Source organism: Chiloscyllium plagiosum, unplaced genomic scaffold (genome assembly GCF_037043375.1).
Source record: "Chiloscyllium plagiosum isolate Xiang-an unplaced genomic scaffold, Cpla_swu_hap1 HiC_scaffold_24, whole genome shotgun sequence".
Classification (NCBI taxonomy): domain Eukaryota; kingdom Metazoa; phylum Chordata; class Chondrichthyes; order Orectolobiformes; family Hemiscylliidae; genus Chiloscyllium; species Chiloscyllium plagiosum.
In genome coordinates this window covers 5,567,853-5,591,357 of record NW_028270162.1, presented here as the reverse complement: position 1 = coordinate 5,591,357, position 23,505 = coordinate 5,567,853, and the positions used below count along the sequence as shown (strand labels likewise).

The 23,505-nt window shown below is 44.2% G+C and overlaps 1 long non-coding RNA gene across 1 annotated transcript; it reads right to left on the bottom strand.

Moving 5' to 3' along the window:
- Positions 1–3,774: 3,774 nt before the first annotated feature.
- LOC148145351 (uncharacterized) lies at positions 3,775–23,009 on the bottom strand. Its single transcript, XR_015761294.1, has 3 exons — positions 22,922–23,009; positions 21,838–21,868; positions 3,775–4,023 (listed from the first exon to the last, which is right to left on the bottom strand). It is a non-coding gene; the product is annotated as an uncharacterized LOC148145351 (long non-coding RNA).
- Between the last annotated feature and the right edge of the window lie 496 nt (positions 23,010–23,505).

Sequence of the window (23,505 nt, the reverse complement as noted above, 5' to 3'; positions counted from 1 at the left end):
TCAGTACATCAGAGGGAGATTGTTGTGAAACAGTGATGGAATCTGGCAATTCCATGTGAGAGCGAGAAAGGAGATGTCAGTTTAACCTCTCTTTGAACAGCAGTATGTAGGCAGTGCAGCATTCCTGCAGCATTACACTGCAGTGTTAGTATCGATTATATGCTCCAGTATCTGAGATGGGGTTTGAACCCACAAACATGCTGCATCAGAGAACCATTGAATCAGTCCAATTACTCCTCACTCCTAGAGAATCAATCCAAATATTGATTCTTCCCGGAGAGTTCCGGGGCAATAGACCATTGCCTAAACAAATGACGATTATTGAAACTTTGCACAGGTTTGTGTCCTAAGTTTTCAGGAACAGAAAATAAGGCACGAGATGTAGTTTGGTCTCATCCATCATAACTTCAGAGAGAGTTCTGGTATGTGACTGAAAACAGTATACGAGCTGAAGGCAAAGTATATTCTGTCGGCCAAGTTATGCTGAACTTCAGAGTTTGTGGAGTGTATCCAGTTTATTTGCCTATTACCTGTCCCAAACAATGAAGCCAATCTTCTTCATTAAACTCTGAGATGGTGCTGATGTCCATTCCCCAACATCAGGGAGAAGATGCACCCCATGTTACTGATTACAAATAGTTCTTCTATAACGTGATGGTTGAGTTCTTGTCTAACCTGACATTATAGAAAAATTGTTCTTCAGAAGCAGCACTTAAAGTGTTAGTGATATAATTGCGTTACAGCCAACACAAGTTTTAGAAGTTTATGCTTTAGAAAGTGTCCCCAGTTTGTCAATCATGTTGCAGCGAATCCATGTTAAAGAATCTCACATTATAACACAACACGCTGTACTGAGTCCCCACGGTTACTGCAGTCTGGTGGCTGCTTGCATTGTTATTAATCTGAAACAGAGTGAGGTAGGGTTTTGGAGTCAGTGAGCTGTGTCTTAGAGGGGCTTGTTATGTGTCCACAGAGTCAACAGCAGATCATTATATCTTCAACCCCATGGAAATGGGGGGTGGGGGGGGAGGTTTGGTTGAGTTGAGATGCGAAAACATTTGCTAAAATCTGAAAAACAACCAACTCAAAACCATCAGCTTCCATTAACAGTTAGAGGGTACCATTATGATGAGCAACCAATTCCCTTGCACTGGGTGTCTTGGTCATTTCGGTTTGATAATGGGTTGTCCAGCCTCTGCTTTGACAGTTTTGACAGTAGTCAGCTGGGTTTCAGGAAGATGGGCAGCTAAAGGGAGGTGAGGGATATATCCAAGGGAGAGGTAACTGTACTTCCCACCTTTCCAATCCAGCATACTAGCTCCTTCCTACTTGCCAATGTGAGGACAACCCATTTAACAGCACCCATCCCCCAATACACCCCATCACGTGGCCATTCACTGCCTACATAACCAAGACCAAAACATGCCAAGAATCAGATTGTCCCCCACAGCCAGACTCAGACCTCTCCCTCAGATGGCCCTGTGGTATTATTGCAAAATTGTTCATCCTGAGATCCAGGTAAAGTTCAGGGCACTTGGGTTTTAATCCTGCCATAGTAGATCGTGGAATTTGAATTCAATTTTGGAATTAGGAGTTTAATGATGACTGTGAAATGGTTTTCAGGAGAGACCCATCTTGTTCATTTTAGGGAAGGAGATTGTGTGGCCTATATTTAACTCCAGGCTTCGGGATGGGCAATAAATGCTGCTTTGGCCAGTGATGCCCTAATCATGTGAATGAAGGCAAATAAAACAGAGCGGAATTTAGATATGGATGAATCACCAGTACAGTGGCTCAGTGATTAACACTGCTGCCTCATGGTGCCAGGGACCACGATTCTAGCCTCAGGTGACTGTCTGTGTGGAGTCTGCACATTTTTCCTGTGTCTGTGTGGGTTTCCTCCCACAGTCTAAAGATGTGCAGGTTAGGTGAATTGGCCGTGCTAGATTGCCTGTTATGTTCAGGGATAGGTTACCTTAGTCAGGGGGAAATGTAGAGTGATAGGTTAGGATAATGGGCCTGAGTGGGAGACTCTTCAGAGGGTCGGTGTGGACTTGTTGGGCCAGATGGCTTATTTCCGCACTGTTCTAATTGAATTTGGGAGAAGCTCAGAAGGCTATACGGTCTCTTCCTATTCCCTGTCTCCCTGCCTTTGACCCTTTTACTCATCTCATCAATCTAGTGTTCCTTTGTCAGATTGCATACAGTGTAAAATGGATGTTGATTAACATCAGCTAGCGTTGGTGAAGGCCAATATAATTTCCTGTCAAAAGTTCACATCATCGACAATTCCTTACCAGTAAGAGAAATATTCCTATTTGTCAGCTGAGTGCATTCTCTTAGATGTAAAACTTGCTTAGGGCAGAAACACTGGGTACAGACCGAACAAACCAGCAGCAAATAAAACATCAACTTGAATAAACTTCACATAAACATGAATCATAATATTTAAGTTTTTCAGAGAATAAAACTGATCACAAATGTTTACTGTCTATGAGCAGTCAGGTCCCAGACAGGTAATGAGGGCTTTTATGTATAGTATTTGTCAACAGGATTTCCAGCTTGCAAGCCCAGAATTCCTGATAACACTTGGGTTTTGAATTCGTAATATACGTGGTAATTGAACTGGCAAAGTGCTCACTGCTTTGCAAACAAATGAAAAGCAATTTAGAGGAAAATAACTATTTCTGTCTGGTAGCATCTGGTGATATTGCCAGGCCATTGCCTTTAAATTTGTTTCCAAATAGGTTTATTCGAACCATGTATTTTCAAGGCCTGTGTGTTTCGAGAATGTAAATCACTGACTCTAAACATCCAGTGCACAGCAGGCAGAGCGTCCAAAATAAAGGTGCTGACACAGCGTTAATAGTGCAACAACAGCTGGTTGCTGATTCATGACTGAGCTCTGCACTCAAATATTTCTGCTTAGAGTCTGGGGTCTTTCTCAAATTCCAATGATGGTATCTCTCTGTAGAACAGTCCCAACAAGCACAAGTGAGATAGATTACTTATCTATAATTGACTTCAGTCCATGGGACAAAAGCCAACAACTGTATAGGACTCCAGTGGACAGCACGTGGTCTGGAAGATGGCAATGTGCTTAGGACAATCAAGGGGCTCACTGGGGAGGGGAGGGTAAAATAGTTTTCTCTTGCAATGGAGTCCATGGGGAAACAATCCAATTGGGGGCTATGTAAGAGGACAAACAAGACAAAAGCAGGTTTCCTAATTTACCTCAAACCCACGATCCACATCTCAGACGTTTGCAATTGCTGGACACACCATTATCATACCAAAATAACCAAGACACCAAGGGAACTGGTTGCTCATCATAATTGTCTGCTTTTATTGGGAAGGTCAGAGTGAAGATATGGATCCTCATTAGAGAAAGAGGAAATGCCATTAGCAAATGTTTCGGAGAGTTGTGGTGTTTTGGTTGATTGAGGTTTATTTGTTACTTTGGATAGAACGGAGAAAGTGAAGTGGATGAGAGAATCAAAGTGCATGCTTTAGCAAAAAGATGTAATCATAAGTATACATATATTTCATTTTCTTCCCACTGTGGGTAATATTTTAAGTTTTTAGTTTATGCACAACTTTATACTGCACCCTTTCACATCACCAGTTCTCATTTGACATTCATTACACTTGACAGAATTTAAAAGAGCTTGCCAATTTTGGGAAACTGATCCATTTAATATGTTTTGCCACTCTGCGGAATAAGATTTGGAAGAAAAAACTTACAAAGATGTCAAAACTATTGCCCATACAGTTTTGTAGATAACCACAAACTGCTTCTGAGGTCTTCAATGCTTGAAATTCATTAACCTCATAGTTGCTTGCTTACTCAGAGAAGGGACCTCAAGATCAGGATGTGGTTGGCCTGTGTCTCACTCCAGGTACAATCTAGGGTGATGCTGTTGAGGTCTGCTAAGTCAGGCTGAACTGACAGATGTGCCTCTGCCATTTGAAGTGTCCAAAAGTCCATCCTGCTGGATGAGGTTAAAGATCCCATGGTGTTATCTGAAGAAAAATTGCTCTGTCAATGTTCATTGCTTAACTACTATCAACAAAACCGGATTTATTGCTTGGTCTTTTAATCTACTATGAACGGAGACTTGTAATGTCCAGATTGCTTATCTGCATGCAATACAAGATGACGAGCATTTTAAATATATACACAAAAGCCTAGACCAGGAACTGGAGTCAACTAGTCAGCCCCTTGATGCTGCATTAAATATGATCATGACTAATCTAATTGTGGCCTCAATACCTCTAAAAACCCTTTGACCCCCTTGTTAAGCATAAGTCCCACTCTCGTCTCTCTCACAATAGGAATCATCCTCCCAAATCCACCTTCTCAGTTTCATCAGGATCTTCTGCCTTGCAGTAAGATCACCTCTCATTCTCCTAAACTCCACTGACTATAAGGTAAAAACAATGACTGCAGATGCTGGAAACCAGATTCTGGATTAGTGGTGCTGGAAGAGCACAGCAGTTCAGGCAGCATCCGAGGAGCTTCGAAATCGACGTTTCGGGCAAAAGCCCTTCATCAGGAATAAAGGCAGTGAGCCTGAAGCGTGGAGAGATAAGCTAGAGGAGGGTGGGGGTGGGGATAGAGTAGCATAGAGTACAATAGGTCAGTGGGGGAGGAGATGAAGGTGATAGGTCAGGGAGGAGAGGGTGGAGTGGATAGGTGGAAAAGGAGCTGGGCAGGTCGGACAAGTCCGGACAAGTCAAGGGGACAGTTTTGCTGGAGGTTAGAAACTAGGATGAGGTGGGGGAAGAGGAAATGAGGAAGCTGTTGAAGTCCACATTGATGCCCTGGGGTTGAAGTGTTCCGAGGCGGAAGATGAGGCGTTCTTCCTCCAGGTGTCTGGTGGTGAGGGAGCGGCGGTGGAGGAGGCCCAGCACCTCCATATCCTCGGCAGAGTGGGAGGGGAGTTGAAATGTTGAGCCACGGGGCGGTTTGGTTGATTGGTGCAGGTGCCTCGGAGATGTTCCCTAAAGTGCTCTGCTAGGAGGCGCCCAGTCTCCCCAATGTAGAGGAGACCGCATCGGGACCAACGGATACAATAAATGATATTAGTGGATGTGCAGGTAAAACTTTGATGGATGTGGAAGGCTCCTTTAGGGCCTTGGATGGAGGTGAGGGAGGAGGTGTGGGCACAGGTTTTACAGTTCCTGCGGTGGCAGGGGAAAGTGCCAGGATGGGAGGGTGGGTCGTAGGGGGGCGTGGACCTGACCAGGTAGTCACGGAGGGAACGGTCTTTGCGGAAGGCGGAGAGGGGTGGGGAGTGAAATATATCCCTGGTGGTGGGGTCTGTTTGGAGGTGGCAGAAATGTCGGCGGATGATTTGGTTTATGCGAAGGTTGGTAGGGTGGAAGGTGAGCACCAGGGGCGTTCTGCCCTTGTTGCAGTTGGAGGGGTTGGGTCTGAGGGCGGAGGTGCGGGATGTGGGCGAGATGTGTTGGAGGGCATTTTTAACCACGTGGGAAGGGAAATTGCGGTCTCTAAAGAAGGAGGCCATCTGGTATGTTCTATGGTGGAACTGCTCCTCTTGGGAGCAGATACGGCGGAGGCGGAGGAATTGGGAATACGGGATGGCATTGTCCGGACTTGTTCGACCTGCCCAGCTCCTTTTCCACCTATCCACTCCACCCTCTCCTCCCTGACCTATCACCTTCATCTCCTCCCCCACTGACCTATTGTACTCTATGCTACTCTATCCCCACCCCCACCCTCCTCTAGCTTATCTCTCCACGCTTCAGGCTCTCTGCCTTTATTCCTGATGAAGGGCTTTTGCCCGAAACGTCGATTTCGAAGCTCCTTGGATGCTGCCTGAATTGCTGTGCTCTTCCAGCACCACTGATCCAGAATCCACTGACTATAGACAACCTGTCCAGCATTTCCCAATGAGATGCCTCCTCTATAGTAGGCGTCAGTTGAGTGAACTTCTTGAGAACTGCCTGTAATGCCATTAAATCCTTCATTGTTTATGAATCACTTTGGATAGTTGCTATGTGATTGTGAACTTGTTCTTTGAATTTTAGCTAAGATATGAAAAAGCCACACTTACATCACATTTACCACTAATTAGTGATAAGACAGAGAGAATCAAAAATTGGCCATTTGGCCCCTCAACATCCTCTGCTGTTCAACAAGATCATGACTGACCTTGATCACAGTGATTGCTCTTTGTTAAAAGAGTCTAAAATAAATCCAGGCACATTTACCCTCTCAAGCACCCTAAGAATCTTTTGTGTTTCAATAAGGTAACATCTCATTTTTCTAAACTTCAATGAGTACAGGCCCAACCTACACAATCTCTCCTTATACAAGAGTCCCTCCACACCCAGGATCAGCTGAGTGAACATTCTCTGGGCTGCCTGTTTCATTGGATAACGGGATCAAACTTTTCACAGTATTCCAGTTTAGTCTGACTAGTGCCCTGTATAATTTTAGAAAAAACTTCCCTACTTTTATGTTTTACTCCCTTTGAAATAAAGTCCAACATTACATTTGCCTTCCCTATTACCCGCTGAATTTGAATGCTAGCTTTTTGTGATCTATGGGTGGGGTCTCTCACATTGTTCTGTGCTGCAGCTGTCTCCAGTCCTTCTCCATTTAAATAATTTCCACTTTCTGACAAAGTGCATAATCTCACATTTTCCAAAATTATATTCCGTCTGCCAAGCTTTTTCTCCCACTCATTTAACCTGTCTCTGCCACTCTGCAGGCTCTTTGAGTCATCCTCACCACTTGCTTTCCCACTGTTTTCTATGTCATCCATAAACCTGGCTCCAGTACATTCCCTTTCCTCATCCAAGTCACTAATATATATTGTAAATACAGAGGAACCTCAACTATCCAGCATTCAATTATCCAAAATTTGATTAAATGAACAAAATACTCCCCACTCATGTGCTTCGGATAATTGAAGTTCCTCTGTAATTGTGGCCCCTGCATGGATCCTTGTGATATTCCAGGTTACCATCCTGAAAACGTCCCAATCCTCCCAATTCTCTGTCTTCAATTAGTTAGACAATCCTCTTTACATGCAAGTATACTACCTTTAACATCAAAGGCTCTTATCTTATTAAGTAGCCTAACATGTGGTACCTTATCAAATGCCTTCTGAAAATCCAAATATATTACATCCACTGCTTCCCCTTTATCGATCCTGCTTGTTACCTCCTCAAAAAACTCTAGTAAATTTGTCAGGCACAATTTCCCCTTTATGAAGTCAGACTGACTGTGCTGATCACTGCCATTACTTCTTTTATTTGAGATTCTAACATTTTCCCAATAACAGATATTAAGCTAACGTGTCTACTGTTCCCTGTTTCCTGTCTCCTTACCTTTTTAAATGAAAGTTAAAAATCACGCAACACCAGGATATAATCCAACAGGTTTAACTGGAAGCACACTAGCTTTCGCAGCACCGCTCCTTCATCAGGACAACCACCTGACTTTTAACTTTGAACACACCAGTCCAAATCATTTTTAAATGAAGGTGTTTTTGAATTTTATACTGGAGCTGGTTTGGAAAGATAGGACTCATTGCCACATCCCTGTTCAAATAAAAATACTGTAGGCTAACCTTCAGACTAGTATATTTAATTTACCATTGACTTAATCATTTTAATTTGATATAATAGCCACAAGCATTTATTCACTTAAATCACTTTGTCGCTGTGACTGGCATTTTATAAATTGATTGGACTTTTAATGTCACAGCTGAACCCTAAGAGCACAAGTACAATGTTGTAAAAGGAAAGACCCTCTGATCTATTCAGCATGCCCCATGCAATTACATTCTTGTGTTTTAGAATATATATACACATTTTATTGCCCAAAACCAACTGACAAATAAACTTATAAAATCAAAATAAAACAGAGCCGCTGCTGCTAGAAAACTGAAACAAAAACAGAAATTGCTGGAGAAACTCAGCATCTATGGAGAGAGATATGTGACAGAGTTAATGTTTCATGTTCAGTGTCTATTCATCACAGCTACAAGAAGGTGGTATATATGCTGAAGACAGGGAATGTGGGAGAAAAGGATTGATTGGATAAGCAGACATGGAGCCCAGACAGTGAGAAGGAAAGTTAGACAGACATTGGGGTGGTTTGATAGTGAGCCAGGGAGGAAGAGAAGCTGGGAATGGGTTTATAAATTGGTGAAAATGAATTGGCTGTGATGAAAGCACCCCAGCAGGGCTGGAGTGTGACAGGGGTAGGAGATCAGGGTAAGGACATGGGAGAAAATGCTCAAGCCTTCAACTTTTTGAATTTGAATCTTGCATTCTCAAGACTGCAGGGTCCAAAGCAGAACTTGAGGTGCTGTTCTTCCAGCTTGTGCTGAGCTTTCCTGAAGCGCTGTAGCAAGCCAAAGAAATAAAACATAGACAAGCAGGAAGCTGGAAGAACACAGCAAGGCATCAGGAGGTGGAGAAGTCAACGTCTCAGGCGTAACCCTTCTCCAGGACTGCTATCTGCCTTCCTGTGCTCTTCCAGCTTCCTGCTTGTCTAACTTGGATTCCAGCATCAGTTGTGTTTGTCTCTAAAGAAATAAAACCCCTGGCCAAATGAGGCTGAAAGGTCTGTGAAATTCTGAACTATTCCAGGCAAATAACTCAAACAAACAAGATCACTCTGATCCTGCTAATGTCCTGTGGAATCCCTCTTTTTCACAAAGTGATCTTGGTCCCAGACAAAAACAGGTTCTAATCACTTGTGAAGGAATTCAATGAATTGGTGCAGGATACATGAACTGGGCGTCTGTTCCAAAGGTTCCTGACTCGCTGAACAAAGCTGCACCCCATCCAACTTGGATCCTCTCATCGACAACTTCAAACAGGAAAGGCCTAGACCCCCACAGGGCAGAGATCTGAGTCAGATCACAAAGACAGAGAACTTAATTACATCTGTCCATGTGTGACATAGATTGCGCTTGGTTAAGAAAACATCAATAAAATTTGGATAATAGGCTGTCTGAACTCTTGCTATCTTTCATGATTACATTAGAGAGATATTACTGGGACACAAAAAAAGCAAAGTATGCAAAAATCAAACTTCTTTCAATCACACTGGGTTGGCATAGAAAATTGCATGTTATTAGACACTGGAATAAAACTTACCAGTATAATGCTATCAACGCAATGTAAGTATGAACATAAGTAGGTCACAAGAAAGGCTGAGGACAGTATGTCTTTATCAACAGGCTGGGGCCATAATGCATAATGTACCCCATTCTAATCTCCCATACCTTACAGAGTTACCGAACACTACAGGGCAGCCTGGAGGAGGATACAAGATAACCAGAGAACAACGCTGATGAACACATGGGTGTTTAATGTACTTACACCATTCCTGTTTCATTAGGAACCTTGATGATCAATAATAGTTTCATGGTCATTCAATAAATTCTTAATTCATGATGGAATTCGAACCCATGTCCCCAGCTGAGATCTTCAAAATCATAGTCTAGCAATAATACCATGAGACCACTGCCTCTCCCTATTGTAAAGCCCCACTCTCTTGTTAGAGAGAGAGAACTGGTAGTGAGGTTACCCTGAGCCTCAGCGCAATTCAGAGAAGGGGAGAGAGTGGCACGTGGCTCAGCGGTTAGCACTGCTGCCTCATAGCTCCAGGGACCCAGGTTCGATTCCAGCCCCAGGCGACTGTGTAGAGTTTGCATGTCTGTGTGGGTTTCCTCCGGGAGCTCCAGTTTCCTCCTGCAATCCAAAGATATGCAGGTTAGGTAGATTGGCCATGCTAAGATGCCCCGTAGTGTCTAGGGATGTGCAGGCTAGGTGGGTTAGCCACAAGAAATGCAGGGTTACAGGGGTGGGGTGGTTCTGGGTGGGATGGTCTTTGGAGGATTGGTGTGGATTCAATGGGCTGAATGGCCAGCTTCCTCACTAGGGATTCCATGAAAGGCAGGATCGCCATGGTAACTTTGCCCCATGCAGTAATCGAACCTACACTGTTGAAGTCACTGTGGACTGTGAACCATCTAATCCAGCACCCCTCTTCTTTTCCAGATCCCTCCCCACACCCTAGGTTTCTTTAAAATCTAAAATTTGATCTTGCTCTTTCTTGAATGTATTCAGTGACTTGACCTCCAAACCTTCTCTGATATAGAAATCCACACGTTTGCTACTCTCTCAGTCCTATATGGCCTACCCTGTACCCTAAGACTTTGTCTCCTAGTTCCAGACTCCCCGACCAGGGGAAACATCTTCCTTGCATCTAGTCTGTCTAACCCTTTTAGAATTTTATCCATTTCAATCAGATCCCCTCCCATCCTTCTCAAACCATTAATTTGCAAACTTATTTCCACATAGATGTCACCAACTGAAAGGTCTCTCTCTGGCTAAACAAATAGAGAGACTTGATGGACCAAATGGCCTGTTTCTGCTATCACGTTCTTTCACAAGTGCTGCAGTAGAATCTGTGAAGCGCATTGATGAATTATACAATTCTGACATTGATACCTTGGCAATTATTTTATGGGTAATCCATTGCTTGCACAGTATGAAATTCTGATTGCTCCATCCATTAAAATGTCTGTGCTTTAATCTTTTTAACAAGGAAAAGCAGTCTCGCTCCACATTTTTGATGCTGTTTCTATTGATTATGTGCACCAGGAAAGCATAAGTTTATGAATGTTTTGCTTTGAAGGTTGCAGGGAGTCAGGTTTAAGAAATGGATGAGGTGGAGCACAGACAGAATCTTAACAATACTGTTTCATGCTCTGTTTAAGAATGAGCAAACACCTTCCACAGCACCCAGTCGCGGTGCCTTATATACACCAGTGTTAGGGCATTGTAACTCTACTGGCGTGGAAGGCATCTGCTTTCCCTGACATTTTCAGAGGCTGGTTCAATATAAAACCCCCTCTGCTCTCGCAGTTATAGAATAATACAGCACAAAAATAGGCCCTTCGGCCCAACTGGTCTATGCCGACCAGGTTTCCCAAATTAAACTAGTCCCATTTGCTTGCATTTGGTCTATATCCCTCTAAATTCTTCCTACTTATGTACCAGTGCAAATGTTTTTTAAATGTTGTAATTGTACCAGCCTCCACCACTTCCTCTGGCAGCTCATTCCATACACGTACCACCCTCTGTGTGAAAATGTTGCCCCTCGGGTCCCTTTTATACCTTTCCCCTCGCACCCGAAACCTATGCCCTCTAGTTTTGAACTCCCCCACCCTGGGGAAAAGTTCTTGGCTATTCACCCTATCCATGCACTTCATGATTTCATAAACGTCTACGCTCCAGGGAAAAGGGGTCTAGCCTATCCTTATAATTCAAACTCTCCAGTCCCAGTAACATCCTGGTAAATTGTTACAGTAGCCTTTCCAATAAAGGATCACAGATTATTATTTCAAGGAAAGGTTCTCTCCTCAGTGTCTACCACCAAGATGTATCCCTCAATCATATCACAAAGCAGTGTCTGGACAATATCACATTTCTGCCTGTGATTTTGCTGTGTAAAGTAAGACAGCATTGCTATTTGCTACATTTAGGGTCTCTGAGTTGCCCCAGACCCAGAGAAGGGCTCCATCCTGAAGGCTTCAAGCCATGGTCAATGGCAGAATCATCAAATCCTACAGTGTGGAAGCAGGCCATTCAGCCCATCAAGTCCACACTAACCCTTCGGACAGCCACGCACCCAAACTCATGCCACCTGTTCTATCCCGGTAACCCTGAATTTCCCACGGTCAATCCACCCTAACTTAAACATCTTTGGACCACGAGAGGAAACCGGAGCACCTAGAGGAAACCCACACAGACACGGGGAGAATGTACAAACTTCACATAGACAGTCGCCCGAGGCTGGAATCGAACCCAGATCCCTGGTGTTGTGAGGTTGCAGCACTAACCAGTAAGCTACTGTGCTGCCCCTGTGAATTAATCACAGGTCAAGGAAGGGAGTCACATCCTGAAGAGACAACGGCTGTGTAAGACAGAGGCTGCTTCAGGTGGAGTTTCTTTCGAGCACGTACAATGAAGGCAAAGGAAAACCACATTATGTATTGTTTTCCCTCATCATACTGCTCCTTAGAGTTGAAGATCAGAGGCTTCTATGACCACTCAGAGTGAAATGTACAGGACCACGAGGAGTGAAGAAGTGAGCACAGCCTACATTCGAGCACTGACACCACATCAGAATGTTTTTTTCTTTCTCCTTTACATTTTCACAGGGCGTGGGAGATGCTGGTTAGGCCAGAATCTGTTACCCTTCCTCAGTCGGCTGACCAGACCATTCCTGAGGATAGATAAGAGTGAACAACATTGGGTCTGGAGTTACATGTAGGCCAGAGCAGGTAAGGATGGCCAATTTCCCTCCCTAAAGGACATTAGTGACCCACATTGGTTTTTATGTGAACCCAGTAGTTTCACATCATTATTTCATTACCTGAACTTTAGATTCACCAACATGGTGAGACTTGAACCATGTCTCTGGATCATTGATGGGGGTTTAAACTAACTCTGCAGGGGCATGGGAACCCAGACTGCAGCTTTAGGGTGCAGGACCTGAAGTGTAGGGAGGTTAGGAACATGGCATCAATTTCAAAGGAGGGTGCCTGTAAACAGGAAAGTGGCTTGAAGTGTGTATACTTCAATGCAAGAAGTATACGAAATAAGGTAGGTGAACTTGCAGCGTGGGTTGGTACCTGGGACTTCGATGTTGTGGCTATTACGGAGACATGGGTAGAACAGGGACAGGATTGGCTGTTGCAGGTCCCAGGGTTTAAATGTTTTAGAAGGGTCAGAGGTGGGGGTAAAAGAGGGGGAGGTGTGGCATTGCTTGTCAAAGATAGTATTACAGCTGTGGAAAGGACGATGGATGAAGACTCGCCATCTGAGGTTGTTTGGGCTGAGGTTAGGAATAGGAAAGGTGAGCTCACCCTGTTAGGAGTTTTTTACAGGCCTCCTAATAGTTCTAGAAACATAGAAGAAAGGATTGCGAGGATGATTCAAGAGAAGAGTGAAAGTAATAGGGTGGTTGTTATGGGGGACTTTAACTTTCCTGATATTGATTGGGAAAGCTATAGCTCAAGTTCGTTAGATGGGTCAGTGTTTGTCCAATGTGTGCAGGAGGGTTTCCTGACACAATATGTAGATAGGCCAACAAGAGGTGAGGCCATACTGGATTTGGTTCTGGGTAATGAACCAAACCAGGTGTTAGAATTAGAGGTAGGTGAGCACTTTGGGGACAGTGACCACAATTCGGTGACTTTTACTCTAGTGATGGAGAGGGATAAGTGTGCACCACAGGGCAAGAGTTATAGCTGGGGGCAGGGAAATTATGATGCGGTGAGGCATGACTTAGGATGTGTGGCTTGGAAAAGTAAGCTTCAAGGCAAGGGCGTAATTGATATGTGGAGCTTGGTCAAGGAGCAACTATTGAGTGTCCTTGATAAGTATGTACCTGTCAGGCAGGGAGGAAAGGGTCGTGCGAGGGAGCCGTGGTTTAATAAGGAATTGGAATCCCTTGTTAAATGGAAGAGGGCGGCCTATGTAAAGATGAGGCGTGAAGGTTCAATTGGGGCGATTGAGAGTTATAAGGTAGCCAGGAAGGACCTGAAGAGAGAGCTAAGAGCAGCAAGGAGGGGACATGAAAGGTCCTTAGTTGGTAGGATTAGGGAAAACCCTAAGGCTTTCTGTAGGTATGTCAGGAATAAAAGAATGACTAGGGTAGGAATAGGTCCAGTCAAGGATAGTAGTGGGAATTTGCGTGTGGAGGCTGAAGAGATTGGGGAGACACTGAATGAATACTTTCGTCAGTATTCAATCAGGAACAGGACATTGTTGTCAATGTGAATACTGAGTCACAATTAAGTAGAATGGATGGCTTTGAGGTATGTAGAGAAGAGGTGTTGGAAATTCTGGAAAGGGTGAAAATAGATAAGTCCCCTGGGCCTGATGGCATTTATCCTAGGATTCTCTGGGAAGCAAGGGAGGAGATTGCAGAGCCATTGGCCTTGATTTTTATGTCCTCGTTGTCTACAGGAGTAGTGCCAGAAGACTGGAGGCTAGCAAATGTGGTTCCCTTGTTCAAGAAGGGGAGTAGGGATAACCCTAGTAACTATAGGCCGGTGAGTCTCACTTCTGTTGTGGGCAAAATCTTAGAGAGAATTGTAAGGGATAGGATTTATGAACATCTGGATAGGAATAATGTGATCAAGGATAGTCAGCATGGTTTTGTGAAGGGCAGGTCGTGCCTCACAAACCTTATTGAATTCTTTGAGAAGGTGACTAAGGAGGTGGATGAGGGGAAAGCGGTAGATGTGGTGTATTTGGATTTTAGTAAGGCGTTTGATAAGGTTCCCCATGGTAGACTACTGCAAAAAATACGGAGGTATGGCATTGAGGGTGAGTTGGAGGTTTGGATTAGGAGTTGGCTGGCTGGAAGAAGACAGAGGATAGTAGTTGATGGCAAAGGTTCATCTTGGAGTGCCGTCACTAGCGGTGTTCCGCAAGGATCTGTTTTGGGACCATTGCTGTTTGTCATTTTTATAAATGACCTGGAGGAGGGGTTAGAAGGTTGGGTGAGCAAGTTTGCGGATGATACGAAAGTCGGAGGAGTTGTAGACAGTGAGGAAGGATGTGGCAGGTTACAGCGGAATATAGATAAGCTGCAGAACTGGGCAGAAAAGTAGCAAATGGAGTTCAATGTAGCTAAGTGTGAGGTGATTCACTTTGGTAAGAGTAACAAAAAGATGGGGTACTGGGCTAATGGTCGGATACTTGGTAGTGTGGATGAGCAGAGGGATCTTGGTGTCCATGTACACAGATCTTTGAAAGTTGCCACCCAGGTAAATAGTGCGGTGAAGAAGGCATATGGCATACTGGCTTTTATTGGTAGAGGAATTGAGTTCCGGAGTCCTGAGGTCATGTTGCAGTTGTATAAGACTCTGGTGCGGCCGCATCTGGAGTATTGTGTGCAGTTTTGGTCGCCATACTATTGGAAGGATGTGGAGGCACTGGAACGGGTGCAGAGGAGGTTTACCAGGATGTTGCCTGGTATGGTAGAAAGATCGTATGAGGAAAGGCTGAGGCACTTGGGGTTGTTTTCACTGGAGAAAAGAAGGTTTAGGGGTGACTTGATAGAGGTGTACAAGATGATTAGGGGTTTAGATAGGGTCGACAGTGAGAATATTTTTCCACGTATGGAGTCAGCTATTACAAGGGGGCATAGCTTTAAATTAAGGGGGGGTAGGTATAGGACAGATGTTAGGGGTAGGTTCTTTACTCAGCGAGTCGTGAGTTCATGGAATGCCCTGCCAGTAGCAGTGGTGGACTCTCCCTCATTATGGGCATTTAAGCGGGCATTGGATAGGCATATGGAGGATAGTGGGCTAGTGTAGGTTAGGTGGACTTGGATCGGCCCAACATCGAGGGCTGAAGGGCCTGTACTGCGCTGTATTCTTCTATATTCTATGTTCTATGTTCTATGTTCTATGTCCTATGTTCTATGTTCTATTATTCCAGTAAAATTATCATGGTGTGTCCTAACTCATTTGTTAACTCTGGGCCAGTCATTTCACGCCACCCCATGAATCCAAGTCATTCAGTAACTCACCTCTTCCCTCCTCAAAGCCTGTCCACCATCTCCAAGGCACAAGTCAGGAGTGTGAGGGAATACTCCCCATTTGCCTGGATGGGGGCAGCCCCAACAACACTCAGGAAGCTCAACACTGTCCAGGACAAAGCAGCCCACTTGATCGACTCCACCTCCACAAACATCCACTCCCTCCACCATTGATGCTCAGTAACAGCAGTGTGTACTATCTACAAGATGCACTGCAGAAACTCACCAAAGATCCTCAGACAACACCTGCCAAATCCATGACCACTTCCATCTAGAATGTCAAGGACAGCAGATACATGAGAACACCACCCCCAGCAAGTTCCCCTCCAAGCCACTCACCATCCTGACTTGGAACAATATCGCTGTTCCTTCTGGAGTAGGACTAACATATTTAAGGATATGTACAGGCATCAGTGAGGGGTTTGGGTCAAAATCCTGGAGTTCCCTCCCTAATTGCATTATGGGTTTACCTTCAGCACATGGACTGCAGTGGTTCAAGAAAGCAGCTCACCCCCACTTCCTGAAGGGCAACTAGGGATTAAGAATGAGGGTAATCCAGTCTATTTATGCTGGCTCATGAAGACACATTGTTCAGTAACTCACTTCCTGTCTCCCCAAAACCTGTCCACCTTCTACAAGGCTCATTCACTGAGGTGCACCATCCCATATCAAAAAAAACCTTCCTTTATTTTCTGATTATTTCACTTAATGAAGAAAGTAGTGGTGATGCTAAGCTCACTGGTAGCGATAATGGTGCCACTCAAAGAGCACTCCAGTGTGTTCACTAGTGATGTGACAGCACGGTGGCTCAGTGGTTAGCACTGCTGCCTCACAGCACCAGGGACCCAGGTTCAATTCCAGCTTCGGGTGACTGTCTGTGCGGAGTTTGCACATTCTCCCTGTGTCTGCGTGGGTTTCCTCCGGGTGCTCCAGTTTCCTCCCACAGTCCAAAGATGTGCTGGTCAGGTGAATTGGCCATGCTTAATTACCCATAGTGTTAGGTGCATTAGTCAGAGGGAAATGGGTCTGGGTGGGTTACTCTTCGGAGGGTCAGTGTGGACTGGTTGGGCTGAAGGTTTCCATACTGTAAGTAATCTAATCTAAACCTCCCCTAATGTCGGTACAGTCTGTGCTGGGGCGGAGCTCTCCATTCCTCTTCCTGTTTGTCCAGTACCACCTGCCCTGGTAGAACTGCCAACTTCAGGTAAATCAAGGTGCCCGTCCACTTTCCCAGAATGCACTAGATACCATGGCAACACTCCAAAGAAATGCAGGACAGCTCTCTCCCAAGTTCTGACCAACGTTTAGTAGTCAACCAACCACAATGAATTTTGCAGTGAATCTTGATCTGTCGAAATTTTCTTACACTGAAAAGAAAGGAAGATCTGCGTTAAAATGGCACCTTTCTGAACCTAAGGACACCCCAAAGTGGTCTTCAGCAAATTAAGGACTTTATTGAAATGTAGTCACTTAGACAGTGGAGGGTGCAGTGTCCAATGTACACTCAGCAAGGTGAACAGGATCAGGCAATTTGTTTTTCAGCGATGGTTGAAAGAGTACTGTTTTCAGACCACGGGACAGATCTCCCTTGCCTACCCAATACCATATTCCCCTAACAGGGTAAGTGGGCTCTCGGCTTAACATTTCATCAAATCAGCAACAGTGATCACACTCTGAAATAGCTCATCAATTGCATAGCATTTCAGTCACCCACAGTCGGTAAGGAATGAAAAGAAATGTAAGTTCTTTATTTCCTGGTGCCTTTGTGGTATCAGAGTGATAATCTGAGGTCGTATTCATCTGGGAAACAGTGTGTAGATAGTTCTATTCATAACTGAGCAGATTATTCAATTCCAAACATTCAGTGAGCAACTGAAAGATAAAATAAAAGGGTCAGAAGTCACATGACACCAGGTTATAGTTTATTTGAAACCACAAACTTTCGGAGCACAGCTCCTTCATTAAAAGAACCTCCGAAAGCTTGTGATTTCAAGTAAACCCATTGGACTATAACGTGGTGTCATGTGACTTCTGACCTTGTCCACCCCAGTCCAACACCGGCAACCTCCCCATCATGAAATATAAAGACACACTAAATGCTGAGTGTGATGCAGGGTAGCTCCTGTCCAGCACTATCCTGGGAATAATGAGGGTGATACTCTGATGTAACCTCTCATATTTATTTCATAATCAACTATCCAGCATCATACAAGGTAAAACACTGCTCACAGATACCTTTTCAGCCAGTTGTAGCCCATATCCTTTACAGGGCCCCCTCACTGATCAATAATGAAGCAATCTTTCAGATTGAAGATGCACAGGGATTTTATGGGAGAATTCTTACAGACTTCCTGAGGAGTCCACTGTTGAAGAAGGTAATGGTTCTGAAAGAGTTAATGTTAAAGCTGCATGAAGCTCCACCCAGGTCAGCCTTTGGGGGTGAAGCAGAGAAGAGCCAGTCTAGCGGAAGGTCCCAGTGGAGACAGACATGTTGTCTCTAGTGACTGATAGCCTCTGTATGTAGGTCCTTGTTGAGGATACTGGTAGGAACTCTCCTTCTCAACCTATCCCCTCACCTGAGGCATAGTGACCCTCAGGTTAAACCAACCGTCTCTCTCTCTCTCTGTCTTTCTAATGAGAGAGCATCCCTACAATGCTCTGGGAATATAGCCACGTTACCTTTCACTTTAACCATCCAACGCTTACTTATTGCCATTATGCAATAAATTGCATCTTGTAATTTTGACAAGTGCTTCTTCTCATTCAGAGTCTACAGTGGTTTATCCTTTGAGGACCTTGGACCTACAGTGCATGGGTCTGTCTGTAATGTTCTTTCCTTCCAAAAGGGTCTCACAATGGCAGGCCCCTTTCCTCCATGTTCTTTTCTGTTTTGTTTCATTATTGGCGGTATTTCACATTTTTCCGTAGCAGAGGAGGTTTCTGCCAAGCCCAAGGTATGGAATCTCTTTGTGCCTTGTTAGCAGCTTGACTTGCTGTTTCAGAAAAGAATTCAAAGGTATCGACTTCCTGTCAGGAATATAAATTGATTTTTCTGCCGCTATCTGTCATTCCGGTTACCGGGTTCAAGGTATAAGTGCAAATTAATTGATTGGCATTTTTGAGGAAAGGGGATTATTTTAATTCGCTGTGACAGGACTTGTGTGAGTTTGTGCACTGTCTTCTGACCCAAATTCAGTTAGTGTAGATTTTAGAACCATGGGAAATATGAGCCTACTCCACCATTCAATATGGTCATACCTGATCATCCAGCTCCAGCCCCCATTCCTGTTTCCCCCCACCCCCCTTAACACTTTGGGTTCCTTTAGCCCCAAAAGGCTGCATCTAACTTCTCCTGGTCACTTAAATTTTTTGAAACCAACAAAGCTCTCCGATGTAACATTCTGCAGAGTGTGGAATACTATCTCCCTGTTACAGGAAGGATATTATTAGGCTGGAGAAGATTCAGAAAATATTTACCAGGATGTTGCCAGGAATGGAAGGTCTGGGTTATAAGGAGAGGCTGGATAGAACATAGAACATAGAACATAGAACATAGAACATAGAACATAGAACAATACAGCACAGAACAGGCCCTTCGGCCCACGATGTTGTGCCGAACTTCTAACCTAGATTAAGTACCCATCCATGTACCTATCCAAATGCCGCTTAAAGGTCGCCAATGATTCCGACTCCACCACTCCCACGGGCAGCGCATTCCATGCCCCCACCACTCTCTGGGTAAAGAACCCACCCCTGACATCTCCCCTATACCTTCCACCCTTCAACTTAAATTTATGTCCCCTTGTAACACTCTGTTGTACCTGGGGAAAAAGCTTCTGACTGTCTACTCTATCTATTCCTCTGATCATCTTATAAACCTCTATCAAGTCACCCCTCATCCTTCGCCGTTCCAACGAGAAAAGGCCGAGAACTCTCAACCTATCCTCGTACGACTTCCTCTCCATTCCAGGCAACATCCTGATAAATCTTCTCTGCACCCTCTCCAAAGCTTCCACATCTTTCCTATAGTGAGGCGACCAGAACTGCACACAGTACTCCAACTGTGGCCTAACCAAAGTCCTGTACAGCTGCAACATCACTTCACGACTCTTGAATTCAATCCCTCTGCTAATGAACGATAATACTCCATAGGCCTTCTTACAAACTCTATCCACCTGAGTGGCAACCTTCAAAGATCTATGTACATAGACCCCAAGATCCCTCTGTTCCTCCACCTGACTAAGAACCCTACCATTAACCCTGTATTCCGCATTCTTATTTGTTCTTCCAAAATGGACAACCTCACACTTGGCAGGGTTGAACTCCATCTGCCACTCCTCAGCCCAGCTCTGCATCATATCTAAGTCCCTCTGCAGCCGACAACAGCCCTCCTCACTGTCCACAACTCCATAGGCTGGGATTTTTTTCACTGGAGTATTGGAAGTTGAGAGGTGACCTTATAAAATAATGAGGGGTGTGGATAAAGTGAATGGCAGGTGGGGGATTTCTAGGTGCATATTTTTAGGGTGAGAGCAGAAAGATTTTTAAAAAGACATGACGGGCAATATTTCTTACACAGAGAATGATTGATGCGTGGAATGATCTTCCTAAGGAAGTGATGGATGTGGTTACAGATACAATGTTTAAAAGACATTTGGATAAGTACATGAATAAGAAATGTTTTGGGCCTAGAGCAGGCAGGTGGGACTAGTTTAATTTTAGGATTACATTTGGCATGGACTGGTTGGACCGAAGGGACTGTTTCTGTGCTGTCAGACTCTATGACTCTCTGTGTGGAAATTGAGTCTTCTTAACTGGATTCAAAGTTTGTGCGAAGATTTGTAGCTCTGGTGCTCGTTGTTGTGGTTCTGTTCGCCGAGCTGGAAGTTTTTGTTGCAAACGTTTCGTCCCCTGACTAGGCGACATCATCAGTGCTTGGGAGCCTCCTGCGAAGCGCTTCTTTGATGTTTCCTCCGGTGTTTATAGTGGTCTGTCCCTGCCGCTTCCGGTTGTCAGTTTCAGCTGTCCGCTGTAGTGGTTGGTATATTGGGTCCAGGTCGACGTGTTTGTTGATGGAGTTTGTGGATGAATGCCATGCCTCTAGGAATTCCCTGGCTGTTCTCTGTCTGGCTTGCCCTATGATAGTAGTGGACAAAACGTTTGCAACAAAAACTTCCAGCTCGGCGAACAGAACCACAACATCTTAACTGGATTATTGAGACAATCTGCATTGAAACACACAACAAAGTTTAAACAGTGCTTCAGAAAGCTAATTGTGAGAAGGCAATAGTTACAGGCCTGTCTCTGGGGGTGCCCACTTGCCTCTGAGTGTATAGCTCCTGTGTTGAACACCTGACTATAGAGAGCTGAGGTGGAATCCTCAGGAGGTATTGGGACTTTGGTCCCTTACTGGAGAGCTGGGGACAGACCTTATTCCTGAGGCCTCCTGAACCACCCGCCCAACAGGCAGTGGAGGGGGTGCCAACTCAGACTTAGCCAAGAATTGAGACTCTGTGGCAGGTCTCCTGCCCAGTGCAGGCATCAGAAATGGGCAGCTCCTGTGGAGGCTGGTGGGAGAGCACCTTTGAAGTCTTAGCATCACTTAGGACCAGGGCTGGGATTTGGGAGAGGGTTTCATGGGACAGCAGTCCTGGGCTGAGGGGCAAATGGGGTCGGAAACAATGGCTCATAGTGCAGACAACTGTACACAGTGTCCAGTGCCTCAGTCAGGCACCTGACTGCTTGCTTTTGATCTGTGCCTGCTCCCATTCCCCAGCAGCCTGCAGGGTAAACACTGTTAATTCCACCACCTAGCACTTGCAGTGTTGGAACAAAACCCTCAAGTGGTCATTAATTGGTCACCTCAAGGCCTCAATCAGTGACAGGGCAGGATTTTAGACCATGGGCTATCCACCAAGGACTTAATTCAGGGTGGGGTGGGCCTTGTTTTGACATGGCCAGCCCCTAATTAAATAATCACAGAGAAACTGGGCCACCATCTCCACTGCCGGCTCATTCCATACACATACCACCCTCTGTGTGAAAAAGTTGCCACTTAGGTCCCTTTTGTATCTTTCCCCTCTCACCCTCAACCTATGCTCTCTAGTTCTGCGCTCCCCCCACCCCAGGGAAAAGACCTTGGTCAATTTACCCTATCCATGTCCCTCATGATTTTATACGTGATTATCAATAAAGAAAAACAGCAACAGAAAAGGCACACTGACCTCTCCAAAGACAAATCTTCATTCAGAAGAACTTGGGCAGAAGTTTGGAATGAGAAAAGAAAGGAAAAATCAGTCAGATTTAGAAACACAGAGCCCTTTGTGAGAATCAGTGAGAAGTTTGAGATCTCTAAGGGAAAAAGGAATAACTTTATGAAAAACAGTGGAAAGCAAGGTTATGTAAAAGAGAATTCTCACTTTTCACAATGATCACCACATCAACATCCATCTTAACAAAGCTCAGCTACAAGGAACAACAAAACGACTGGGAATAAAACAGAGATCAGGCGAGAGAACTGGTCAAACCTCAGTCCTTACTTAACCTGAACATGAGCAAAATTGAAAGAAATCCACTGAAAAATGATCAAAAGAGGAAATGTCACCAAAAATTAAAGATTTGAAAGGACTAGGATTCAGCAATTAACTCATGATTTATAACGTTTATAAAGGCTGCAGCCTTATTTAAAACATAGTGTAAAATGAAGTGCTGTGAAAGTTTGGAAAACATCTGTTTTATCTGGGAAGAAGCAGGAAAGCTTCAATCAAGCAGCAGAGGGTGGGAAAATCCTAAAGAAGGTAGGTTTGATTGTAAAAAAAGGCAGGAGCCCTTGGAACAGGGTGGGAAAACCCACAGTATTACAAAGCAACAGATTTAAAAAGCTTGAAAGCAGGTAATCACCACAACACAGCCAGTAATAGAATTTAAAGCTTTGTTGAAGAAGTTAGTAGAGACATTCAGTAATACGGAATTTCAAAAAGACTGGAAAGTAAAGGAAATTCTGGATAGATTCTGACAAGTGCAGTATTAATTTAGTTTAAAACAACAATCACGAATATAAGAACACAAACTGATAGAATCATTGAATTTGATAGTACAGAAGGAATCCAACAGGTCTGTAACAGCTCCTGAAAGAGCTGTCAGCTTGTCCCACTCTCCAGTCTTATCTGCTTTGCCCTGTAAATTCATCTCTTTCAGATATATATCCAGCTCTGTTTTGAAACCTCCTATAGAATTCACCTCCACTACTCTCCCGGGCAATACATTCTAACAACTCTTTAAGAAAAGAAGTTTCTCTTCATCTCTTACCTGAAAATCTTGAAATTGTGACTTCAAGTTACTGACATACAGACAGTTCTTCTATAATGTGATGGTTGTGTTCTTGTACAACCCTGAATTATAGAAAAATCATGCTTTAGAAACAGCGCTTAGAGTGTTGGCGATATAATCGTGTTACAGCCAACACACATTTTACAAGTTTGTGTTTTAGAAACAGTGTCCCCAATTCATCAATCGTGTTACAGCAAATCCACTTTAATGAAGCATGTTATAGAGGAACAACCTGTATCAACCGGTGGAAACAGAATATTCTTCTTTACCCTGTCAAAAGTGTTCGCAATATTAAACACCTCATTAAGGTCACTTCTTCATCTTCTCTACTCCAAGGAGAATAAATCCAATTTCTCAAATCTCTCCTCATATCTATAACCCCTCATTCTCGGTATCATTCTAGTAAATCTCACTTGCACTCTCTCCAGGGCTTTAACATCCTTCCTTAAATAAGGTGCCCAGAACGAACACAATACCCTAAATGTGGTCTGACTAAAGATTTGTAGAGGTGCGTCTTCACTTCCTTAGTTTTATACGTCACGCCTCTAGTTATAAACCCAAAG